Raw genomic sequence first — 25,169 nt, forward strand, 5'->3', positions numbered from 1 at the left:
TATATCTCCATATATTTTTTTATTTGTGTTTTTGGCTTCCCCTTGCCCAGATCCTTGAAAGCAAACTTATAGATGCCCCATTTGAGGGAGCAGAGAGAATGAAGGTGAGGCACACTTGCAACACCACACTTGGCTGGCAGGGGATGTGTGGGGATGCCACTTGCCTTTTACAGGCATGAATACATTTTTCAGCTAAATTTACAAATCTCACAACTCCTTCCCAGGCTTTTACAACTATGGGTTCAATTCTGCAACATTTACACATGATTAGTAGCAACTAACTCCATAAGAAATCCCGTAGAAATCCAAATGAAGGTATGTCTACACTTCAAGCTACGGGTCTAATTCCCAGCACAAGATAATATATCTGTGTTAGTTCTCATTGAGCAAGCATGCTAAACAGAATGTAGCCATGACACCACCCGTGGTGGGACAGGTTAGCTCAGGGGTCGGCAACGTTCAGCACGCGGCTTGCCAGGGTAAGCACCCTGGCGGTCCGGGCCAATTTATTTACCTGCTGACACAGCAGGTTCGGCCGATCGCGGCCCCCACTGGCCGCAGTTCACCTTTCCGGGCCAATGGGGGTGGCGGGAAGCCGCGGCCAGCACATCGCTCGCCCACGCCGCTTCCCGCCGCTCCCATTGGCCTGGGACAGTGAACCGCGGCCAGTGGGGGCCGCGATCGGCCGAACCTGCCGCATTAGCAGGTAAATAAACTGGCCCGGCCCTCCAGGGTGCTTACCCTGGCGAGCTGTGTGCCGAACGTTGCCGACCCCGGGTTAGCTCGAAAGCTTGTCTCTCTCACATCAGAAGTTGGTCCAATAAAAGATATTGCCTCACCCACCTTGAGCTCTTCCTGATAAAACTGGCCTTTAAAACCCAGAGAGAATCATCATTGTGCTTGTTTCACTCTTCAGTGGACACACTCTCCTTTCCATCTTGGAGTTAACCAAGCTTTCCCCTATGCAAAACACAGAAGGGGAACATAGAATAGAAAATTGCTAGCCTCATTTTTAGGTAAAGAACAACGGCTATTGAAACTCCCACAGAAGGTAACTATTTAACTCCAGACACTCTGCTAGGGAACAGCCTAGGAGGGTACCCTAAACTGATCCCAGACATATCCCTGAAATAAGTCTTACTTTCCTTGCCCAAGAGGGAATACAACTCAATTGATCAATCCCTAAGTCACCCTATTCCAGCTACCAAAACAAGAGTGGGAAAAGAGAAGGTGGAAATTGATTTTGTTGTGAGAATAAAAAAATAAAACAGAACATTTAAATAGTGTAACATCGTCATACTTCTAAGAAAAATATTAAAATGTTATGGATTTTAAGACAAACAGTCAGCTTGAATTTTAACCTCTATCTACTTTTCAATGCCATAATAAAACCTGAGGGGAAAAAATCCTACTGAATTGTCCCAGAATTAATATCAGATTTCTCCAAGCCCTACTTACAATAATAGTATTGCCATGTGAGGTCTCAATTAACCTCTGCTGACATTCCAAGCAGATTATTTTAAGGGTTGTGAAGCATACAAATAGAAATTTCATTTCAAAATGGACATACACCATAATGTTAAAAACCTCAGCACAACTAACTCACTGTTTCAGCAAACAGCAAAAGATGATGTAAGGCAGATTGACAAAATTGGGTTTCAATAACCAAATTTCTTCCTCAGGTAGAGAACAGAAAGATTAAGAGATGCTATTTCTTCTGATATTCAAGCCTACATTCTCCATTGCACAATTTCATTTCATTACCTCCAGTTATAAACCTCAGGGCCACAATTCCTTTCTTGATAATTATGTACTTCAAATATTTCTACTTGGCTATCACATCACCCCTCAGTCACTGAAAAATAATAAACAATCTCCGCAGGGAAAAATATACACACTTAAACCTGCCAATTTAAAATAGGGTAAGAAGAAAGGTTTAAAATAAACTGAAAGCAAAACAGATAAAAGCTGAGCTCAGCCGGAGAGGTTGTTCCGCCTGCTGGAGAAAGGACATAAGTGTTTTTCCCGCAATTCTTTTATTGTGGTCAATATAAAAAAAAATGGCTTTCATTTCCTGTCACCACCTGCTGGTAGGAAGATTCCCACAGTGTTCCTTAAGACACAGAAATTATTAAAATCATTCTAATCTTTCCTCAGAAGTCACTCCCTTCAGCAATAAAGTCTTGCTTTTCTTTGAATTCCCCTCCAACAGGTCTACATCGTTCATGTATGGAGGTATCCAGAGATGTACACAGCACTCGAAGAGTCAACTCCTGCCAAGTGCCCTCACTTCCAACTCAATGGGAGTTGGGAGCATTCAGTATCTCACAGAAAGCACATAGGAGTTAGGCACTTCAGTGTGTGTTTTAGGCACTGAGGTCCAGTTTTGGGACCACTGTGACGCACAAAACTCCTGCCGAAACCCTGTAAGTGCCTAAACTAGCTCAGTGCCCATGTTTTTGCAGTAACAGTTCCCTACATGCCAATGTTTCGACCTCTGAGAATGCATTGCAAACTGCTGCCTCCCCCTAGGCATCTGGCCACCCATCTCCCCCGCTAAGCTCCAGAGCAATTCAAAACTTGGGGAAGATTGGCATTCAGTCTCCTAACTCGGCTGATCTGATAGGCCTGCTCAGAGACTGCCTATTGGATTTGGGCCCCATAGGCAGGCTTACACACAACATCAGCACCCTCCAATAACTTTTAGCCTAGTGGTTAAGGTACTCACTTGGGATGTAGGAAACCTCAGCTGAAATCCTCCCTCCACCTAACGGGGAGAATGGATTTGAACAGGGGTCTGCCACCTCTCAGGTGAGTGCTGTAGCCATTGGGCCATGGGACAGTCTGATGTAGGGAGTCCATCCATCTCTCCTGTTGAAGCTGTTGCACTGTGGATAAATAACACTGGTCTACAATTTTTGAGAAGTCCTCTGCTTCAGAGATAAAATGTGCTATTTATTATGTATTTTGATGTGCTGAATTCAAATATGACAATTAAAACAATTGATTGGCTACTGTTTCTCAGATATTTAAGTTTTTACATTTTATGTCTATGTGTATTGTGTAGATAGAGTTTTAATCATAAAATTGTAAACCTAGGTCTTTTCATGTATTTATGGTTGCTTTACATGATAATATTTCACCTGTCCTGTTTATGTAACACTTTAAAAATCAGCAAAAGGATTATATAAATAAAATTTATTATGAAACAAAAGGCAAAAAACTATTATGTACATAGTTTAGTCTTATTCAGCGTCTACTCGGCGCTTCTTGGCTTGTCTCTTGTATTCATTAAATGGAGCATCTCTTGTCACTGTCCAGCAATAGTCTGCAAGCATTGATGGGCTCCATTTGCCCTGATAGCATTTCTCCGTTGTTGTAATGTCCTGGTGAAATCGCTTACCCTGCTCGTCGCTCAATGCTCCACAGTTCGGTGGAAAAAAAATCTAGATGAGAGTGCAAAAAATGCATCTTTAGTGACATGTTGCAACCAAGGCTTTTGTATGCCTTGAGGAGGTTTTCCACCAACAACCTGTAGTTATCTGCCTTGTTGTTTCCGAGAAAATTTATTGTCATGCCGTCTTTTCCTTGCCACGCAGTGCATGGTCAAATGCATCATCTCAAAGAAGTGCATGAATCTGAGGACCAACAAAGACACTTTCCTTTATCTGAGACCTGGTCTACACTACGAGTTTAGGTCGACTTTAGCAGCGTTAAATCAAATTAAGCCTGGACACATTCACACGACAAAGCCCTTTCTTTCGACTTAAGGGGCCCTTTAAACCGGTTTCTTTACTCCACCTCCGACGAGGGGATTAGCGATAAAATCGGCTTTAGCGGGTCGGAATTGGAGTAGTGTGTACGGAATTCGACGTTATTGGCCTCTGGGAGCTATCCCACAGTGCTTCATTGTGACCCCTCTGGACAGCACTCTCAACTCAGATGCACTGACCAGGTAGACAGGAAAAGCCCCGCAAATGTTTGAATTTCATTTCCTATTTGCCCAGCGTGGAGAGCACAGGTGACCACACAGAGCTCATCAGCACAGGAAACCGTGATGGAGTCCCAGGATCGCAAAAGAGCTCCAGCATGGACCGAACGGGAGGTACGGAATCTGCTCGCCATATGGGGAGATGAATCAGTGCTAGCTGAACTCCGTAGCAGTAAAAGAAATGGCAAAATATTAGAAAAGGTCTCCAAGGCCATGAAGGACAGAGGCCATAACAGCAGTGCCGCGTGAAAATTAAGGAGCTAAGGCAAGCCTACCACAAAACCAGAGAGGCAAATGGAAGGTCCGGGGCACAGCCGCAAACATGCCACTTCTACGCGGAGCTGCATGCCATGCTAGGGGGTGCAGCCACCACTACCCCAACCATGTGCTATGACTCCTTGACTGGAGAAACACACAGGGAAGAGCGTTCGGGGTACGAGGAAGAGGAGGATGAAGATAATGTAGATAGCTCACAGCAGCAAGGAAGAGGAGAAACCAGTTTCCCCAACAGCCAGGATATGTTTATCACCCTGAACCTGGAGCCAGTAACCCCCGAACTCACCCAAGGCGTGCTCCCAGACCCTGAGGGCACACAAGGGACCTCTGGTGAGTGTACCTTTGTAAATATTACACATGGTTTAAAAGCAAGCATGTTTAATGATTAATGATTAATTTGTCCTGGCAATTGCGGCCAGTACAGCTACTGGAAAAGTCTGTTAACATGTATGGGGATGGAGCGGAAATCCTCCAGGGACATCTCCAGAAAGCTCTCCTTCATGTACTCCCAAAGCCTTTGCAAAAGGTTTCTGAGGAGGGCTGCCTTATCCCGTACGCCATGGTAGGACACTTTACCACGCCAGGCCAGTAGCACATAGTCTGGAATCATTGCATAGCAAAGCATGGCAGCGTATGGTCCCGGTGTTTGCTGGCATGCAGACAACATCTATTCCTTATCGCTCTTTGTTATCCTCAGGAGAGTGATATCATTCACAGTCACCTGTTTGAAATGGGGTGATTTTATTAAGGGGACATTCAGAGGTGCCCGTTCCTGCTCGGCTGAACAGAAATGTTCCCCGCTGTTAGCCACGCGGTGCGGGGGAGGGGTGAAGTGATCATCCCAGAGAATTGGGTGTGTGGGGGGAAGGGAGGTTAGTTGGGTTTGTGCTGCATGTTAACCCGGGAACCGCAGCCCCTCCTTTTACATTGCAAACCCATTTTAAATGGCCAACCCAACGGGTGCTTGGTATGGGAAATAAGTGCTACTGTTTGAAACCATCCCCACATGTTAAGAAGGTGAAAAAAGCCAAAAGACTGTGGCTTACCATGGCTGCCTGCAAGCTGAAATCTGTTGCCTGGCACTGCGTGAGTGATCTCTCACACCAAACCGGCAGGCCCTCAATATAAGAGGAAAAATGCGACCTTGTAATGAAAGCACATGTGCTGTGTAATGTGAACAGCAAAATTTAACGTGAAAGAGTGTACCCATTGTTCTCTAAAATGTGTCTTTTTTAACCACCTCTCCCTTCTCCTCCACCAGCTGCAAATGTTTCTCCTTCACAGAGGCTAGTGAAGATTAGAAGGAGAAAATGGCGGACTCGGGATGACATGTTCACGGAGCTCCAGATGTCCTCCCACGCTGAAAGAGCACAGCAGAATGCATGGAGGCAGTCAATGTCAGACTACAGAAAAGCACGGTATAAACGAGAGGAGAGGTGGCGGGCTGAATCACGGGATGAACAGAGCAAGTGGTGGGCTGAAGATGATAGGTGGCGTCAGCTTGCAGACAGAAGGCAAGAGTCGATGCTCTGGCTGCTGGAGCATCAAACTGATATGCTCCAGCATATGGTTGAGCTGCAGGAAAGGCAGCAGGAGCAGAGACTGCCGCTACAGCCCCTGTGTAACCAACAGCCCTCCTCCCCAAGTTCCATAGCCTCCTCACCCAGACGCCCAAGAACACGGTGGGGGGGGGCCTCCGGTAACCCAGTCACTCCACCCCAGATGATTGCCCGAGCATCAGAAGGCTGGCCTTCAATAAGAGTTAAAGTTTTAAACTGCAGTATGTCCTTTTCCTTCCCTCCTCCCCCACCCATCCCGGGCTACCTTGGCAATTATCCCCCTAGTTGTGTGATGAATTAATAAAGAATGCATGACTGTGAAGTAACAATGACTTTATTGCCTCTGCAAGCTGTGCTCGAAGGTGGGAGGGGAGGGTGGGGTGGTTGGTTTACAGGGAAGTAGAGTGAACCGTGGCGGGGGTGGGGGGGGGGCGGAGGGTTCATCAAGGAGAAACAAACAGAAGTTTCACACTGTAGCCTGGCCAGTCACAAAACTCATTTTCAAAGCTTCTCTGATGTGCACTGCGCCCTGCTGTGCTCCTCTAACCGCCCTGGTGTCTGGCTGCGCGTAATCAGCGGCCAGGCGATTTGCCTCAACCTCCCACCTGCCATAAACATCTCCCCCTTACTCTCACAGATATTGTGGAGCGCACAGCAAGCAGCAATAATAATGGGGATATTCTTTTCGCTGAGGTCTGAGCGAGTCAGTAAGCTGCGCCAGCGCGCTTTTAAACGTCCAAATGCACATTCCACCACCATTCGGCACTTGCTCAGCCTGTAGTTGAACAGGGCCTGACTACTATCCAGGCTGCCTGTGTACGGCTTCATGAGCCATGGCATTAAGGGGTAGGCTGGGTCCCCAAGGATCATGATAGGTTATTTTCTGGTCCAGGAAGAAAGTCCCTTCCTCCAGCTTTCAAAACAGACCAGAGTGCCTGAAGACGCGAGTATCATGTCCCTTTCCCGGCCATCCCACGTTGATGTTGGTGAAACGTCCCTTGTGATCCACCAGGGCTTGCAGCAGCATTGAAAAGTACCCCTTGCGGTTTATGTACTTGGTGACTTGGTGCTCCGGTGCCAAGATAGGGATATGGGTTCCGTCTATGGCCCCACCACAGTTTGGGAATCCCATTGCAGCAAAACCATCCACTATGGCCTGCACGTTTCCCAGAGTCACTACCCTTGATCTCACCAGGTCTTTCATTGCCCTGGCAACTTGGATCACAGCAGCCCCCACAGTAGATTTGCCCACTCCAAATTGATTCCCGACTGACCGATAGCTGTCTGGCGTTGCAAGCTTCCACAGGGCTATCACCACTCGCTTCTCAACTGTGAGGGCTGCTCTCATCCTGGTATTCTGGCGCTTCAGGGCAGTGGCAAGCAAGTCACAAAGTTCCATGAAAGTGGCCTTACGCATGCGAAAGTTTCGCAGCCACTGGGAATCGTCCCACACCTGCAGCATGATGAGGTCCCACGAGTCTGTGCTTGTTTCCCGGGCCCAGAATCAGCGTTCCACAGCATGAACCTGCCCCAGTAACACCATGATTTGCACATTGCTGGGGCCTGTGCCTTGTGAGAGGTCTATGTCCATGTCAATTTCCTCATCACTCTCGTCGCCGCGCTGCAATCGCCTCCTCGGCTGGTCCTGGTTTTTCTTTGGTATGTCCTGGCTCTGCATATACTCCAGGACAATGCGCGTGGTGTTCATAGTGCTCATAATTGCCACGGTGATCTGAGCGGGCTCCATGATCCCAGTGCTATGGTGTCTGGTCTGAAAAAAGGCGCAAAACTAGTATCTGACGGACAGAGGAAGAGAGGGGCGAGTGACGACATGGCGTACAGGGACAGGGAATTAAAATCAACAAAGGTGGCTATGCATCAGGGAGAAACACAAACAACTGTCACACAGAATGGCCCCCCCAAAGATTCAACTCAAAACCCTGGGTTTAGCAGGCCATTGATTTCATGGAGGGAGGGGGAAGCAAATGAATACAGAACAAATCTATTTTTTACATCTTAAGCTGGCAGACGACGGTGCAGCATGACTGACAGCTCTCGGCATCTTCTGGGTGCTTGGCAGAAAATAGCATTCGACGATGATGGCTATCAGTCGTAGAGACTGTTCGATAGGACTGAGCATGTCTGCCCAGGTGCCCATGATTGACAGCCACTGCAGTACGACGATGACGGATATCAAATCGTAATATACCATCTTCTACAAAAAGGCAAGGGGCTGCTGCTGTGTGCAATGCAGCCCCACATCTGCCAGTCCCACGTCTGCCAGCACCCAGATCGCCGATGATGGCTACCATTCATACTGCACCGTCTACTGCCAAAAGGTTAGTGGTTAGGCCATTCACCTGAGGTGTGGGGGACCCAAATTCTCTCTCTCGCTCTCTCTCTCACACACACACACACACACACAAAATCCCATTGGCTCTTTCTTTGCCACACTGCATGACAAATTCATATCTAATTTTCTGCCAATATCATCCTCTGTTTCTTTCAGCATTACTGTTTTAAAAATGTTGCCTCCCACTGAATCTGTGTGTGTCCAATTAGGTTTCCCCAGCTGCCTGAACTTGGAAAAATGCAAGTTCAATCGCATTTTCTTACATGCTAAGACTCTTTTTGGTGATCCATAACTAATTGAACTGCACTTGTCACACAGCAGATGTATGGGAATAGGATGCAAAATATGCAACATTTGATCATTACAAATTCAAGAGTTTGCCTTTTCCCCCCACCTCCTCCTGCCAGTTAGTAATTAACTGATACTCAGTTCATCATTATAGTCTCTCTCATAGGTATGGTAAATATTTTTAACATACAGCTTATACTGCTGGCCCTTCGTCTCCCTCCCCCCTATAATGGCTGTATCCTAAATTGACATTCCAATGATAGGAATCAAACCACAAGTCTAGTTATGCCTAGTAGGTCATAGCTCCCAATCATTTAGTGCATTAACTCTTTTTATTTGCCATTTATCTAAAGGATTTTTCTTATTCAAAGGCTAGAAAGAGTCTTTAAATATTTAAATGAACGAAGGACTATTAAAATGATGTGCTGAATATAATTTTTAGACAAGGAAACTTGGACTCTATTATCTTTAACTCATCATAGAGGAATTGCAATAACTCCAGTGTTCACCTTTGCTTTACCCCACTGTCCTGGGAGCAATGAGGTTGCCACTGAATAGTGTGTTACTTCTGATGAGTTTACTGGTTCCCATGTTAACAAAACCAGAGAAATGGCTGATGCTCATGGCCATGGAGGCTGGAGGACAGCAGCTCCCTACAGCGGGAGGAAGCCTGAGGTGTCTCTTCAGGGTCCTGCCTCAGTTTAGCCTCTTCAGGGCTCGTTAAATATATTCTACCAATCCAGAGTCCTCAAAATATTCCCTTTTGAGGTCTAATTTATTTATATACAGTTCAAAACAGCACTCAGATCTGGAGCTGCTCTCCTCCTCCTAGAGTAGAATCTGCCTCTTCCCTGAGCCATTCACCCAGTGCCTCCCCTTTTCCCAGGAGAGAAGCCTTAGTGTACTTAGATTTCCAGAAAGCCTTTGACAAGGTCCCTCACCAAAGGCTCTTATGTAAATTAAGCTGTCATGGGATAAGAGGGAAGGTCTTTTCATGGATTGAAAACTGATTAAAAGACAGGGAACAAAGGGTAGGAATAAATGGTAAATTCTCAGAATGGAGAGGGGTAACTAGGGGTGTTCCCCAAGGGTCAGTCCTAGGACCAATCCTATCCAACTTATTCATAAATGATCTGGAGAAAGGGGTAAAAAGTGAGGTGGCAAAGTTTGCAGATGATACTAAACTGCTCAAGATAGTTAGGACCAAAGCAGACTGTGAAGAACTTCAAAAAGATCTCACAAAACTAAGTGATTGGGCAACAAAATGGCAAATGAAATTTAATGTGGATAAATGTAAAGTAATGCACATTGGAAAAAATAACCCCAACTAGACATACAATATGATGGGGGCTAATTTAGCTACAACAAATCAGGAAAAAAATCTTGGAGTCATCGTGGATAGTTCTCTGAAGATATCCACGGAGTGTGCAGTGGTGGTCAAAGAAGCAAACAGGATGTTAGGAATCATTAAAAAGGGGATAGAGAATAAAAGGGAGAATATATTATTGCCCTTATATAAATCGATGGTATGCCCACATCTTGAATACTGCGTACCGATGTGGTCTCCTCATCTCAAAAAAGATATACTGGCACTAGAAAAGGTTCAGAGAAGGGCAACTAAAATGATTGGGGGTTGGAACAGGTCCCATATGAGGAGAGATTAAAGAGGCTAGGACTTTTCAGCTTGGAAAAGAGGAGACTAAGGGGGGATATGATAGAGGTATAGAAAATCATGAGTGATGTGGAAAAAGTAGATAAGGAAAAGTTATTTACTTGTTCTCATAATACAAGAACTAGGGGTCACCAAATGAAATTAATGGACAGCAGGTTTAAAACAAATAAAAGGAAATTCTTCTTCACACAGCACACAGTCAACTTGTGGAACTCCTTGCCTGAGAAGGTTCTGAAGGCTAGGACTATAACAGTGTATAAAAGAGAACATGGAGGTTAAGTCCATTAATGGCTATTAGCCAGGATGGGTAAGGAATGGTGTCCCTAGCCTATTTGTCAGAGGGTGGAGATGGATGGCAGGAGAGAGATCACTTGATCATTACCCGTTAGGTTCACTCCCTCTGGGGCACCTGGCATTGGCCACTGTTGGTGGACAGGATACTGGGCTAGATGGACCTTTGGTCTGACCCAGTACGGCCATTCTTATGTTCACCCTGCTTCTGCTCTGACTTTATAATGGATATTGTTGCCTTATCCTACATTTTCTGGTGTTGTTTTCAGAAGTACAAATTCATATCCGAGTGTATAAGACTTGATAGGTGGGGCAATCAGGCTAATTTTCAAGTTTTACCTTGTGCTTTTTCCTCTATGCCAATAAGACTTGTCGCCAGGCCAAGCTGAAGTCAGATCAGCTGCATCCCGTCTTACAATGATGTTTTCCACCTAGAGAAACTTTTTAGTTGGTTTTGCCAAAGTGGTTATGTTGAGATTTTGGAGGATTAGAAATATAGGCCAGAGCAAGGTCTTCAGGGAAAAACTTGCTAAGTGTTTTCATCCTGGGCAGGCTTCTTTTGGAAAGATAAAAAAATATAACATACATACAACCCCTCAACCCATTAACAACAAACAACAACAACAAAAACCCTAGGAGGAAACAGAACGTTTTTCTTTCTTTTCCTAATCTCTTCTTATTCTCCCCTCTGGGCACCCTTTTTTTATTTTTATTTATAGTCCCCTCAGGTCTCCTTTCTCCCCGACTGAAAAACTAAATAAGCCTCCTACAGCTATTGCTCCATCTCTCAAGTGCACTTTACTGCACATACCAGTGCCCCAAAATGATCTGTGAATAGGCTGCTGCATTGGTGCAAAAACGCAGTACAGGATTGCTGCAGCTAACATTGGATGGTGTGAGAAAAGACAGCCAAATACCCCACCACCAGCAGCAGGAATCCTTCAGGGGAGCACTCCTCCCACAAAATCTGCACTGCAGGTTCTCTTCAAGGGAGGGGGACACCATCTTACCCAGACAGTAGCAGTAGCAAAATGGTAGCAGCTTCCCTTCCCTGGAAGGAGGAAGGATCCTCAATTTACTGAAATGTGAATTTCAGCTCCACTCAAGCAGTAAATCATCAGCTTCCCCTTGAAGGGATACTTAGGTGGAGGTTAGTGCTGGTAAAAACTATAGTGGATCCATCCATGGTAATAATCACAATAAAATGCCTAGATGGATAGAAGACAATTCAGCGAAGTGAGAAAAGGGAGAAGTACCGAAGGATTTCATAAAGAAGCTGGAATGCAATTCTGGACCATTCCCCTCATTTTTATTCAGTTTCCAGGCAATGCCTGTCTTATACCTTGGATAAAAACTGCCATGGATTTAGTGAATGAAAAAAAAAAAAGCACACATAAATACAATAAAATAAAAATAAAACAGAGACAGACAAACGAATCCATATAGCTGGAATAATCCCCTCAGCAGTGAAACCCCCATCTCCCCAACCTCTGTTTACAAGTCAGGAAACCCAGCCGATCCTAAAGGCATAATTAAATAACATCACTACAGGAACTGCATCCACATCCAGCAGATAATTTCTAATGCATTTTAAGCAGTGACCTTGCTCTGTATTTAAAACAAACAAGACAAAAACCAGAGACTGATCCTCACAGAGCAGAGTATTTCAATGGCAACATACATAACTTTCAGATAGAAATACTAATGCAGTCAGGACAGCAATGTTTAGTGTATTCCTGAATAAGGACATGCAGAAACCATCTCAAAATGCTATAACAGAGCAAGTTACTCTGGCATTCAGGAGTTTCCATGCTCAAAATATTCATATTCCCTCAACACTAAAAATGTCAAGCAGGGAATCTCTTAATGGGGAAAATTTTCAAGTATGTAGATAAAAGTAAGTCAGCTTGTCCATCACATACGTTTCATGATTTTTTTCTAGAATGTTTCCTAATAGCAAAAACATTTAAATGTATAAACAAGGGGTGGTTCATAGCCATCTGTTCATATTTGACCTCGCAGTAAAGCTACGGAGCCAAATTATTGTGGAGCTGCACCCATTTACACCAGGGCAGAGGCTGCTGCACATTGCTCAGTTTGTGACATCGCAACTTTGATTCCTCTCCATGGCAGCATAGTATGACATAATGAATTCAGATTTATTATATCACTGTGGAATAAATCAGAAGACACAGGTGTTCTTTAATGGAATAATCTCTGACTATTGCAAAGGTAATAGCAAGAGGGATTACAGAATGATATTGGCTACATACCTGGATTTTCAATAAACGTTTTTTTTTTCCCCAGAGTTGATTAACTGCGAGATCCCCTCCTTTAAAATTCATCAAATTTTGCTCAAAGAACATACAGTGGCCAAACTTAAAATGTTCATTCCACTTTAAAGGTAGTCGACTAGTGTGACCCAGTATATTCCATAGACTTAAAATGATGGGGGGTGGGGAAAGGAATATTGCTGAACTGATGCTCTCTCTAAAAGAGGAATGAAATTCCTGAGTGTGAACAATGTAAGAAGATAGGAAGTGAATTATTTTCTTATAATTATGGAGTTTAGTTTACACTGAAAATAAACTTTAACAGATCACTGTTTGAGGTTGTTTATAACATTCTTTTTCTGACTATTGTCATTAAATCAGTGATTTCCAAACTGTGATCTGAGAACTACTGGCTGTCAATAGGATACTTGCTGTGAGTTTCAGAGCTGGCTTGTCACATAGTGTAGGCTCTTCATTGGAAATGAGACACATAGAAGCAAATGAAACAAACAGGAGATGAATCCTAGATATCTCTGCTAGGAACTGCTGTGGCATAAGAGTAGGAGAGGAAACCGGTGCTGCCCTCCAAGGCTGGTCTCACCAGTGGGATTGGTGCTGCCAAACACTTGTCGGAAAGAAATATTCAAGGGAAGCAGAAGAGGAGGACCACATGGCTGAATGTCCCTGGGGGAAAACAGGAGAAGGAAATGAGATGGTAGGGAAGCATATGCAGGGGAAGGGGGCAAATTTAAACCACAAGGGAAGCAGCAATAAAGAAAGGACTTGGGTCTCATTCTCCATTCCACTCCATTCCATTACCTGTTTTAGACAGGTGTATTTGCACTAAAATCAATGTAGTACTGCCAGTATTGAATCAGTGTAACAGAGTAGAGAATCAGGACCTTGAAGTGAAACAGTCTCAGAAAAGACTTTCTGTTTCATCTTCCCAGGAGGAAGTTTGATGCCACAAGGTACCAGCTAATTCTAGAGGCTGAGAAAGCACAAACAGCATCTAAAAATAAATGAGATGAACAGCCCCAGTTTAGATATTCCATTGTAAATGACGTCGTTTTGTTGATGATTTAACCATTCAGCTGACATTCTGGCCATGTCTACACTTTCGACGCTACTGCAATTGATGCAGCGGGGGGGGGGGGCAATTTAGCGAGTCTAGTGAAGACCCACTAAATCGATCACAGAGCACTCTCCAGTTGAGTGCAGTAATCCACCGGAACGAGAAGCTTAACAGCTTGTCTACAATACCCGTCGGATAGGCGGGCAGTGATCGATCCAGCAGGGGTTGATTTATCGCATCTAGTATAGATGCAATAAATCAACTGCTGAGCACTCTCCCGTCGACTCCGGTAGTCCACCAGAATGAGAAGCATAAGGAGTCAACGGGAGAGTGTCAGCTGTCGACTTACCGCAGTGAAGACACCGTGGTAAGTAGATCTAAGTACGTCGACTTCAGCTATGCTATTCACGTAGCTGAAGTTGCCTATCTTAGATCGACCCTGTGAGGTAGTGTAGACAAGTCCTAAAGTAAGAGAAGGGGCCAAGAGCAACAAGGACTCTGACTAGCTAGCAGGAAAGTAGAAGGAAAGGAGGGAGTCTCTCCCTTCAGCACCACCTACTATAGTAGCCAAGTCAAAATTTAGAAGACCCCAGCAGGGAGGCTGGGGAGCTGTAGGAGAGGCCAGAAAGAGGAAGGTTATGCAGATGTGGTCTCTATGCAGGAACTAGGTCATGCTTTGAGGCGCACAGGTCACTGAATCTGTGGGGTTCTATTCATAAATGGCTCTCTCTTACCCCACCACTCCCCAAACGTGGAGTCATTCTCTCCCAGTACCCAAGGCATGGTAGTGAGGTGGCTCCAGGAAAACAATTTTGATAGATATGGCAAGGGGAAAAAAATCTCAGACAAAACACATTTTAGTAACATTCAGCTATCATCTTTTGAGCTTTGGCAGGCAATTTCCCTTTTAGAACATTTTAGCTCAACCTTTTTAGGTCTTCAGAGGCTGCACTGACAAGCAAAAGTCTAATTACCATGTTTAGTTTGCTATTTTTATCATGCTCTGAAATCTTTATAGTCATTTCACTGTGAAAAGAAGTTTTTGTTTTGTTTTGTTTTGTTTAAAAGAGGTTTCTTCACTAATATCCTTGCTAGGGTAATACTGCACCAGAGAGGCCTTTGATTGTTTGCTTGTGTTCAAATTACCATTAGTCCTGTTTTCCTTTGAAAGTCCTTCCTGTGGGTTTACTTTTACACTGTCTGGCAGAGGAGTTTATTTTTCTGCTTCGTTACAACCACACACACAAAACATACAGAAAATAAAATGCTTTGTCTCTCAGGATTCATTCCTTTTGTCTCTCTTTATGCTGTATCAAAAAATTTAAATAAAACCTATTGAGTAATAATCCTATAATAAGCATAAAGATATGAAAGTGGAATATAGCACATTGACAAACCACTGGGGCTGAACACATAAAGCAACTTCTTTTCAGCAAAGGGAAGCTCTTTTGAGTCAATTTCTTTTTAACCTGAAGTTTATGTATTTTTTTGTTGACAAAAATCTTTTGCTTATGAAAACAAAACTCCTGCATCAGAGAGGTGTGGGAAAATTAATATACAAGTTTAGCTTTCCTGTGCCATTTATTGTGCTCATGTTCCGCATCTGGCTTCAATAAACAGCACTACTAGTCTTACCAAAGGGAAACCATTACAAATGCAGAAGCTAGCACTTACAGTAGAGAGGAAAAAAAAAACAAAAGACTTTTTACAAAATCCTTACAAATGTGAAAAAAATCAGATATTTGTACATTACATTGTGTCATAATCAATGGGTAGTGCAATTACAGCAGGTAAAATATTTGAAAATTGGCATTTTCTTTGTGTCTGTGGGGAAGAAGATGAGTAGAAGAATACTTTGTAAAAAATGAAAGAGGGAAAGAACATAGAACAAAATAATAGAAATAATAAGTACTGTGGTAGGGTTTAAATTCTCCACTTTAAAAGCAAAAAAAAAATAAAGGGGGGGGGCAAATCACATCATCAGGCATAAATTGGTCCATTGCAACAGAAAAAAAATGCTGAAATGAGAGAGGCATTTTTACAATAGTATGATGCCTCTGATTTTATGGGTCTTCCCAGTCCTCGTAGTTCACTCGCCTGACTATACTCCCTTTTTTCAGTGAATGTTTTATGCTTGGTTCCCTTGCTGAGCACTTTTGACTGATATGCAGCAATGCCTTGTTCTCATTACCACCTCCTCTCTCTGCATGCTTCCTGGCTTTTCTGTCTCAGACCAATTCAGTTTTCCCTTTCATACAGTGCTATTAAATAACAGCATATGATTCTAGAATGAGCGGTAGATATAAAAACAGTCGCTACCAGTGCCATTTGGGATAGCAGTAATAAAACTCTCACAGAGGTGTATCAGGTTTAAAAGGCCACTCGCTGTTATATTTTAAAAACCTCATAAAATCCACCTCTTAATCTGTGTGATAAGGGATTAAATCAGAGTGAAGACACCAAAACCTCTACCTATTGTGACAGGAATCACAGCCTCCTTTTCCCTCAACCAAACCTTGGAGAGGAAGAGCAATTCAGGTGCACCCATGTTATGTCTTACATCTGTCCTCCTTCATAAGTCTATCACATCTATCTATCATCTGCCCTAGCCTGCATACTCCCAAATCTTATGTTTGTTTTTTGAGAAAGGGGCTACCTCAATCTAACTCCTACTGAAAATCAGAGGCAATAAAATGACTAAGTTGTTGTTGTTGTTTGTCCTTCGAGTTTGAAGATGACCGTGACATCACTGATTGGTTTGGTTTCTGTGAACACTTGAGTGACTGATCAGGCCAATTTGAGCTTTGAACCATCTGTGGCACACTGAATAAGAGATGCCGCTATGGGTTACTTGATTAACAGCAAACATGTTGCAAGATTCACGTGCTGGCGCTTCTCCTCTGCCTCAGCAATTCTCCTCTGCTCAGAGATTGTAGCTCCAGTATGGATGAGACTTCACCAGGTAGAATGACCATGAGTGACATCTTCCCAATACTCTGGATCAATGTTGAAACCCCTTCTGGATAACTTTAGAGTGTCTTTGAAACGTTTCTTCTGGCCTCCCTGAGAGCACTTTCCCTCCTTTAGCTCCCCATAAAAGATCTTCTTGGGTAGTCGCTCATCTGACATTCTGGTGACATGGCCCACCCCTCTCATCTGTGATTTCATCAACAGAGTATGGTTACTTGGAATAGCTGCCCATATTAGAATCTCGGTATCAGGAACCTTGTCTTATCTTATCCTCATCAGTTTCCTCAGACAGCCCATGGGATTCAGCTTCATAACATGGAGTCTATACAGTGTCCCAGTGTCGCATGCATACATCAGAGTTGGCCACATGATGGTATTGTAGACCTTCAGTTTTGTTTGTTGACTAATGCCTCTGAACTCTCACATATTTGCATGTAGTCTGCCGAAAGCCACACTTGCTTTGACAATTCTGGCATTGGTTTCATCATCGATGTGAACTGCACGTGACAGTGTACTGCTGAGGTACGTGAATTTGTCCATGCCTGGAGGGTTTGGCCATTCACTGTGATAGTATGCTGTACCGCAAAGTTACTGTAAAATGACTAAGTACAGTAATTTAAACAAACCACATGCAGCTACTGGCCCTCAGAAGCATCAGACATGTAACACTGCAACCATCATCATCAGTAGTGACAGCCAAAACATTTTCTACAAATATTGGTTCAATTTTTTGTTGTGAATTTGCTTTGACTATGCCCACACTGCTTTTAGTTTTACTTCCCCTAAACATTCATGTGGTATATTTTTTTACAGGTGTCTATGTTTAGAAAAAGCAAATTTACAAATCACATGAGCAAATTTTCAGGAACACCAAATTTGGATTTCACTATGCAGATATTTGTGCTGGTAGTGCTTGCTCTTTCATCCAGTCACAGCTAACCTACAAAATTTGAATGGCAAATTGCAAATACAGAGAATTTTTTTTTTTTTGCAATCAATGCATAGAGTAAAAACTAACTAACTAACTGAAAAGCAAAAAGAGTAGGTTGAATACTTTCAAACAATGAAGAGATTCAAGGATCTCCTTGTGAAGGTTCCATGAGCAGAAAGAGGTTAAATTCAGATAAATTGTTACCAGTTATTTGCTTAGGTCTTCTAGAGAACCATAAATTAAATTAACTACAGTGCCACACAAAAGAATAAACTTTGACACCTACAGGATTCACCTAAGAAAAGTGAGAATAACCGTGCAGCATCACTAATACACTACATGGAGAAATTTCTCTCTTCATCCCAAGTATAGGAAGGATGACCCACAAGAGAGGAAAGAATCTCCATTTCATTTCACCACTATATACCAATCTGTAGTTTCACAGGTTCTATTTTGTTCTTGCTCATTTTCATCAGGAAAGGCACCAATAGTATAACAAAGAGGGGTTGCCATGGACGCTATATGTAACAGCATTTATAATATTACTTATAGTACATGTAATATTAGGAATTGTTTACATTCATTTGAAGTTAGACAGCAAGGTTGATTTTGGGCCTTGGAATGATAGATGCTGGTCACTGTCTAAGGGGTCCACATTTAAGAAAGAGAAACCCTTTACAGCTACTGGCTCTTCATGGTTTGGTGATAGGCCAATCCTCATCCTCTTTCTCTGCACTTCAGGTTTTTGAAGGAGATCCCTGAGCAGTGTGAAATCCTGACCTCTCTGAAGTCCATGGGCATTTCACCATTGACTTCAATGAGACCAAGATTTCATTCAGGATCTTTTCCTCTTTAGTGGCTGAAGAGCCATGACTCTTCTCTCCCTGGTCAGGGTTGAGAGCCCATGCCTTAATGGATTAAAAAGTCCTTTTTCCTTGATGTAAGACAGATCCTTCATGACTGGCAAGGGCACTGACATTTCTTCACCATGTTCTATGGTTGGAGACCCAGACTATCAGGCAGTGGGTACTGGAATAGTTGTGTGCAGAGGACACCAATACACTCAGAGACAGAACTGTTGAACAACAAAACAAAATCAATTTGGATCTATATTAGAAGAATAAAAGGGCTCAAGCATTAGCTAAATGGTGTGTAACAACTCTCCAGTGTTAGAAGCCTTTGACTTGGAACTTTCAGTTGAAATTAGAAGAACACTTCAGAGGCCGTAATTATTCTTGGAGTGCTTGCAGGGAGCAATAGTTTATGAGAAAAGAACTTTCTCTCACAAACAGTCAGAGTATGAGACTGGTCTCAATTATCACTGATCCCCAAGAAAATTATCAAGAATCTTAAGTGTTGAGAACTGCTTGACAGTAGCGATCAATATAATGCAGTGGTTCTTTGATTGCAAGAGAAAAGTGGACTGATTCAACTTTAATACAGTATGTGAAAGCAAATGTTTTAAAAATGTTGAGTGCATTCAATAGGGTTAACTAGAAAAACTGAAATTTCAAAAACAATAGTTGATTCTATTAAAAATACACTTTCAGGCAACTAATTTACTAGTCAGTTGATTTTTGTGGAATTTTAAAGAACCATAATTTATTTACTCAGGCATAATACAGTGAAATTGCTCATTTTGCTATCCTGTACTAACAATAAACATGCATATGCAGCATAAATACATGTGGTGTCCTTATTTTAGAACAATGTTCCTAGGAATACAAGATCATTCAGATTTCCCTTAGCATCCAGCTGTTCTTACTCGGACACATTATTGTGTTATTTTAAAGCACGAGATAGATAAGTTACATATGTGCAAATATAACTACAAAAAGCTGTCCTGAGTTATATTTCCTGAACTTCAGTTGGGCCTCAATTATTTTAATGTATATTCATAACTTTTGACGAACAAGAAAAATATCTAAAACTGTTAAACCAAGAGCAAAGTAATTTAACTTAACAATTTCATCACTCATATTGTACATTTCATCTCCACTTATCTCACATTTATTTCCACAGGAACCATCCTGTAAAGAAAATGACAACTTCAAGAAAGCAGTAAGGTAACCATCCTATCAAGGGAAAAAGTTAAAGTTCCAATCTGTAATACTATGTTATAGAACAATTGTAATACCCAATAATACTGTTTGCCTGTATTAAAAATAATTACATTTTCAATTTATCCTTTGTCCTGCCATCCTAACCTATATTAGGTGTATATTCTTACCTTGCTACACTCATATAATGAGCATACAACTGTCTGCTCATACCCAATAAACACACTTGCCTCCAAAATCTATCATTGCTCTAGCAGCCAAATTCCACCCTTGGATGAGCACAAAATATTCAATGGGAGATATGGAGATACAACATGTGCATCCCAGGTCAGAATTTGGCTCTATATTAAGAAAACAATATGTTTTCACCATCCACATCTCAGTTTTAGGCATAACTGGTAGTTACATCTGTAACTAAGTCTGCCTAACACTTTCCATTATAATACCCTGTTTTCTGTTGATTGTAACGCTAACAAAATTTATCTATTTGGTCTGAAGTTTTCCATGACATCTGACAGCCTCAGGATGAATTTTTGGGGGAAAAAGTTTGGCCAAACAAGTTGTTTCCTAGAATGATCTTAGGGAAAATATACACTGCCCATGTTAAAAAAAAAAAAAATCTTACCGTTTTGTTGAGAAGTTCTAGTATCTACATCAGGGGTCGGCAACGTTTGGCACTCGGCTCGCCAGGGTAAGCACCCTGGCGGGCTGGGCCAGTTTTATTTACCTGCTGACGTGGCAGGTTCGGCCGATCGCGGCCCCCACTGGCCGTGGTTCACCGTCCCGGGCCAATGGGGGCGGTGAGAAACCGCGGCCAGCACATCGCTCACCCGCGCCACATCGCTCGCCCATGCTTACCCTGGCGAGCCGCGGGCCAAACGTTGCCGACCCCTGATCTACCTGCTTTGGAGCAGAGTCTTGATATTTGGCATGTTGTGGGGTGGCCACCTTGGTGTCGGGAATGTGCCTTTTTTCTATTCCAGTGAAAAAGCAAGCAAATTTGGCCAAGTCATATGCCTCTGAAAATCTCAGTTTGCATGTGCTCAGTAGAGACTTAGAGCATTTGTCAACTAAATTCTCCAAAGAATTCCATCTGCACTGAGCATATTTCATCCTTTCACAGCTCCTAGGTGATGACTGTACTGTGCATGTGCAATGTCATCTCCAGACAGCGAATGAACATGGTCTATCCTGTGTCTTGAAGAACAGACAGGTCTTTTTTTGCAATTGTTCCTCCGGGCTGATGGGAGACAGACACAGGAACTGAAAGTAGAGAGACAGTCTCTTCTGTATTCTCAATTCTGCCTCTGCTGTGGTACCCAGACAAAGTGGAGGAGAAAGAGAGAAAGAGAAAGAAGCCTGACTCAAATACAGGAGGGGTAAGGAGTGATGGAGGAAGGGAGAGAAGCAGAAGGGAAAGAGAAGCAGAAGGAGGCAGCTGGGGTAGGAATTGGGGAGGAGGGATAGGAGCAGAAATAGGATGGAAGGATAGGAGTGGGACAGGAGCTTGAGTAGGGTTGCCAATTTTCTAATTGCCCGGAACACCCTTCCCCTGCCATTCCTCTTCCATGAGGCCCCATCTCTTCTTTGATACCCTCCCCCACTCACTCCACCTCCTCCTTCTCCCCAACCCTCACTCACTCGCTCATTTTCACTGGGCTGCGGCAGGAAGTTTGGATGCAGGAGGGGGTGAGGGCTCCAGCTGCTGATGTGAGCTCAGAGCTGGGGATGAGGGGTTTGGGGTGCAGGAGGGAGCTCCAGGCTGGGGCCAAGGGTTTCAGGTGCAGGAGGGGGTTCCAGGCTGTAGCAGGGAGTTGTGGTGAAGAAGGAGGTGAGGGCTCTGGCTAGGGGTGCAGGCTCTGGGGTGGGGCTGGGGATGAGGGGTTTGGGGTGAAGGAGGGGGATCCGAGCTGGATCCAAGATGTTCAGAGTGCGGGAGAGGGTACCAAGCTGGGGTAGGGGGTTGGGGCATGGGAGGGGGGTTTGGGGTGTGGACTCTAGGTGGCACTGAACTCAGGCGGCTCCTGGGAAGTGGCAACATGTCCCTCCGGCTCCTAGGTGGAATGGCGGCCGGGGGCTCCATGTGCTGTGCTTGTGCGCAGGCACTGCCGCCACAGCTCCCATTGACCGCGGTTCCCAGCCAATGGGAGCTGCGGAGCTAGCGCTCAGGACGGGGGCAGTGTGTGGAGCCCCCCTTTCCTCCTCCCCACCTAGGAGCTGGAGGGACATGCTGGCTGCTTCCTGGGAGCCAGGCAGAGCTGGGCATGTATCCTGTCGGCCCCACTGAGACCAACCGGACTTTTAGCGTTCCAGTCATTTGTGTTGACTGGAGCCACCAGGGTCCCTTTTCAACTGGGTGTTTCAGTTGAGAAGTGGACACCTGGCAACCCTAAGCTCAAGGATGGAGAAAGGGAGTACAGGAGTAGAGAGTGAGAACTGGCAAAAGCCTGGGGGGGGGGAGGGCGTGGGAACAGCAGCGTCAGGAGGTTGGAGGTGGGGGTAAAGAAGTGGAAGAGCAGACAGTGACAGGAGCAGAGGGGGAAGTTGGAACATGAGGAGGGCGGACAGAAGGAGGAGTTTTGGTGCTCAGGGGAAGATGACAGAGGCTAGGCCTCAGGGGTGGGGGGTAATAGAGACATAAACAAACTGAGGCAGAAGAATTTACAATCACAGACAGGGCCAGCTCTAGGCACCAGCAAAACAAGCTGGTGCTTGGGGCGGCACATTTTTAGGGGCGGCATGGCTGGCGTTAGAATGCCGCCCCTAAAAATGTGCCCTGGCCGCCCTAGCTCACCTCCGCTGCTGCTGCCATGGCGTGCGAAACAGCTGATTCACGCGCGCTACTAGCCCTCCCTCCCAGGCTCTCAAACCTGGGAGGGAGGGGGAGCAGAGGCGCGGGAATCAGCTGTTTCACGCGCCGCAGCAGCTCGGGGTCTCTCCCTCCCTCCCAAGCTCTCAAACCTGGGAGGGAGGGGGAGATCCCGAGCGGCCGTTTCGCGCGCCGCTGCTCCCCTTCTGTCCCAGGCTTGAGAGCCTGGGAGGGAGGGGGAGAAGCGGCGCCCGCGCCGCGGCCACTCGGAGTCTCCCCCTCCCTCCCAGGCTCTCAAACCTGGGAGGGAGGGGGAGACTTCGAGTGCCGCAGCGCCGCTTCTCCCCCTCCCTCCCTCCTAGGCTTGAGAGCCTGGGGGGAGGAGGCAGGGCTGGGGATTTGGGGAAGGGGCGGAGTTGAGGCGGGGCCGGGGGTGAGGTAATTAAATAAGGCGTGGGGCGGCCAAAATTGTTTTTGCTTTGGGCGGCAAAAATCCTAGAGCCGGCCCTGACCACAGAACACAGTTCCCTCCATAATTTGGAGCTGAACCCAGGATTCTTGAGTCTCTACATTCCTCTGCTGCTAGCAAATAGCTGTGAAACCCACTGGTAATATATGTCTCTTCCCCCTCTAGTGGCTGGTCCACACAGGATAACAGCCTTCTAGTACTATCCGTTGTTCTGTAAGCTCAAATGGCAAAGGTTTGTGCTGTGGGTCAAAAAATATCTACCCCGCTAGTGACCCATGCAGGGGGGTCACTGTAGTTCCACATTTTTTTATTTGCTTTTGTAAAAACGTAGGCAGTTACATAAAAAAGTTAGGCAATACCAGAATTAAGGTTACCCGTGAGACTTTAATTTGGCCCCCTGCATTCTGATACTCTTTGATTTCATGATCACATAGTATTTCCCCCCTGCCCCACCAGCATTCTTTTAATGTCATTTTTTGGCTGTAATGAACTATTAGTACCAAAGTACTGGAACTAGGCACCCAACCAACCAGACCCTATTGATTATTTTCTCTATTATCTCTTAAAGCACAATTTCTTGCTTTTATATCTGCCTCGCCTTTTCTCTACTCCAGCAATGATTTCCCCAAGACCTAATTCTTTCCTTTGTAAATGAAAATAGGTTATTGTAGTGGGACCCACTAGCGGTATTACAGTTCGGGGTCTGGCAGTATTTCTAATATAAAGACTGTTCTAAAGACTCAGACTGGAATGGCTTCAAAAGAACCCTTACTGAGTAAATTAAAGTAAGTTTTAAAAATAATTGACTTCGATTGTATTTGTTTGAGAGACCATTATGGCCATATGAGGCAAAGGATACTTAATGACACTTCTTCATATATGAGTTATGTACACAATACGTGTCTTTGCAATTCTTTCATATTTACCCAAGAAATCAAAACAGTAACTGTCTATACTGGTAAATAATGGCTTATAACATCACCACTACTATAGTACCATCTGATTCTCAGTCCTGACCACGGTTCAATGCAATAAATAGAATTTTGCTCACTCACACAGATAGTTAGGTTGTCATTAGTGATAGAATATCAATGTTGTCTTTGTCACTACTAGCCAGCAGCCTCTATTTACCAGCAAGCAGCACATGACATGTTTGTGAGTATGCTACACCTTGAGGGAGTGAGGCAGCATTATCAGTAGCTACTATTTTCTCAATCTATTATTCAAATTTGTATACAAAGCCATTATCGATACACAACTTTAAGGGATATCATAATATTTTACTATACAATTTCATCCACAGACTATGCCAAAGGACTATATTCTGTCACCCTTACTTGCTTTGATTAATACATTACTCTGCCAATAGCCCCACTGATTTCATTGGAACTTCTTGCCAAGTTAGGTACTACTCTGAATGAATAAAGATGGCAGAAGAGGGCCCAAAGCGATTAACAATCTGAGCTAATGTCCCCAAGAAGCAATAAGATATTCAGACTGATGGCTAAGATCTTGGCTGGCACTCCATCCTTAACCCATGCTGTTTGGCCTCGGTTTAGTGATAAGGCACACATGATGTGTAGGTCATCAACCTCTGAAATACAGACACAGTAGGATTAGTAAAACTGTGAAGTGTCATCTTAAGCATCTACCTGCACTCTATCTTTTCTTCCCTTGTGGATTTAAGTTAGTTCCTTAAAATATAGCCTAATATATTTTTTGTGGTTTAACAACAATACATTGATTAATGGAGGACAAATGACAATTCCCTCTGCAGCTCATTTTCAGCATCGTAGGTTTGTTTGAAAATGCTCTTCTTTTTTAGCTCACCAGACAAACTCTCAAGTACCTATGAAGCAATCATAGAAACCTCCCTAGTAACGTGAGTGCTGTATAACAACATAATCTAATGAAAGCATACTCCATAAAGCACTTTGAGATACCTTGAATATAAAAGGCCCTATGTCAAATAAAATTCTATTCTTATCCTATTTAATCCTGTTTTTCACATTAATTGAAATGTGAATAGGAGCAAAACCTAACTCATAAGCAGAATATTTATAATTAATTATGTTTAAACAACAAGGAATATTATGTAATTAAGATATTTTGTAGTTTACCTTCTATAGAAAGCACAATAAGCATACATCTT

Source organism: Trachemys scripta, chromosome 1 (assembly GCF_013100865.1).
Source record: "Trachemys scripta elegans isolate TJP31775 chromosome 1, CAS_Tse_1.0, whole genome shotgun sequence".
NCBI lineage: Eukaryota > Metazoa > Chordata > Testudines > Emydidae > Trachemys > Trachemys scripta.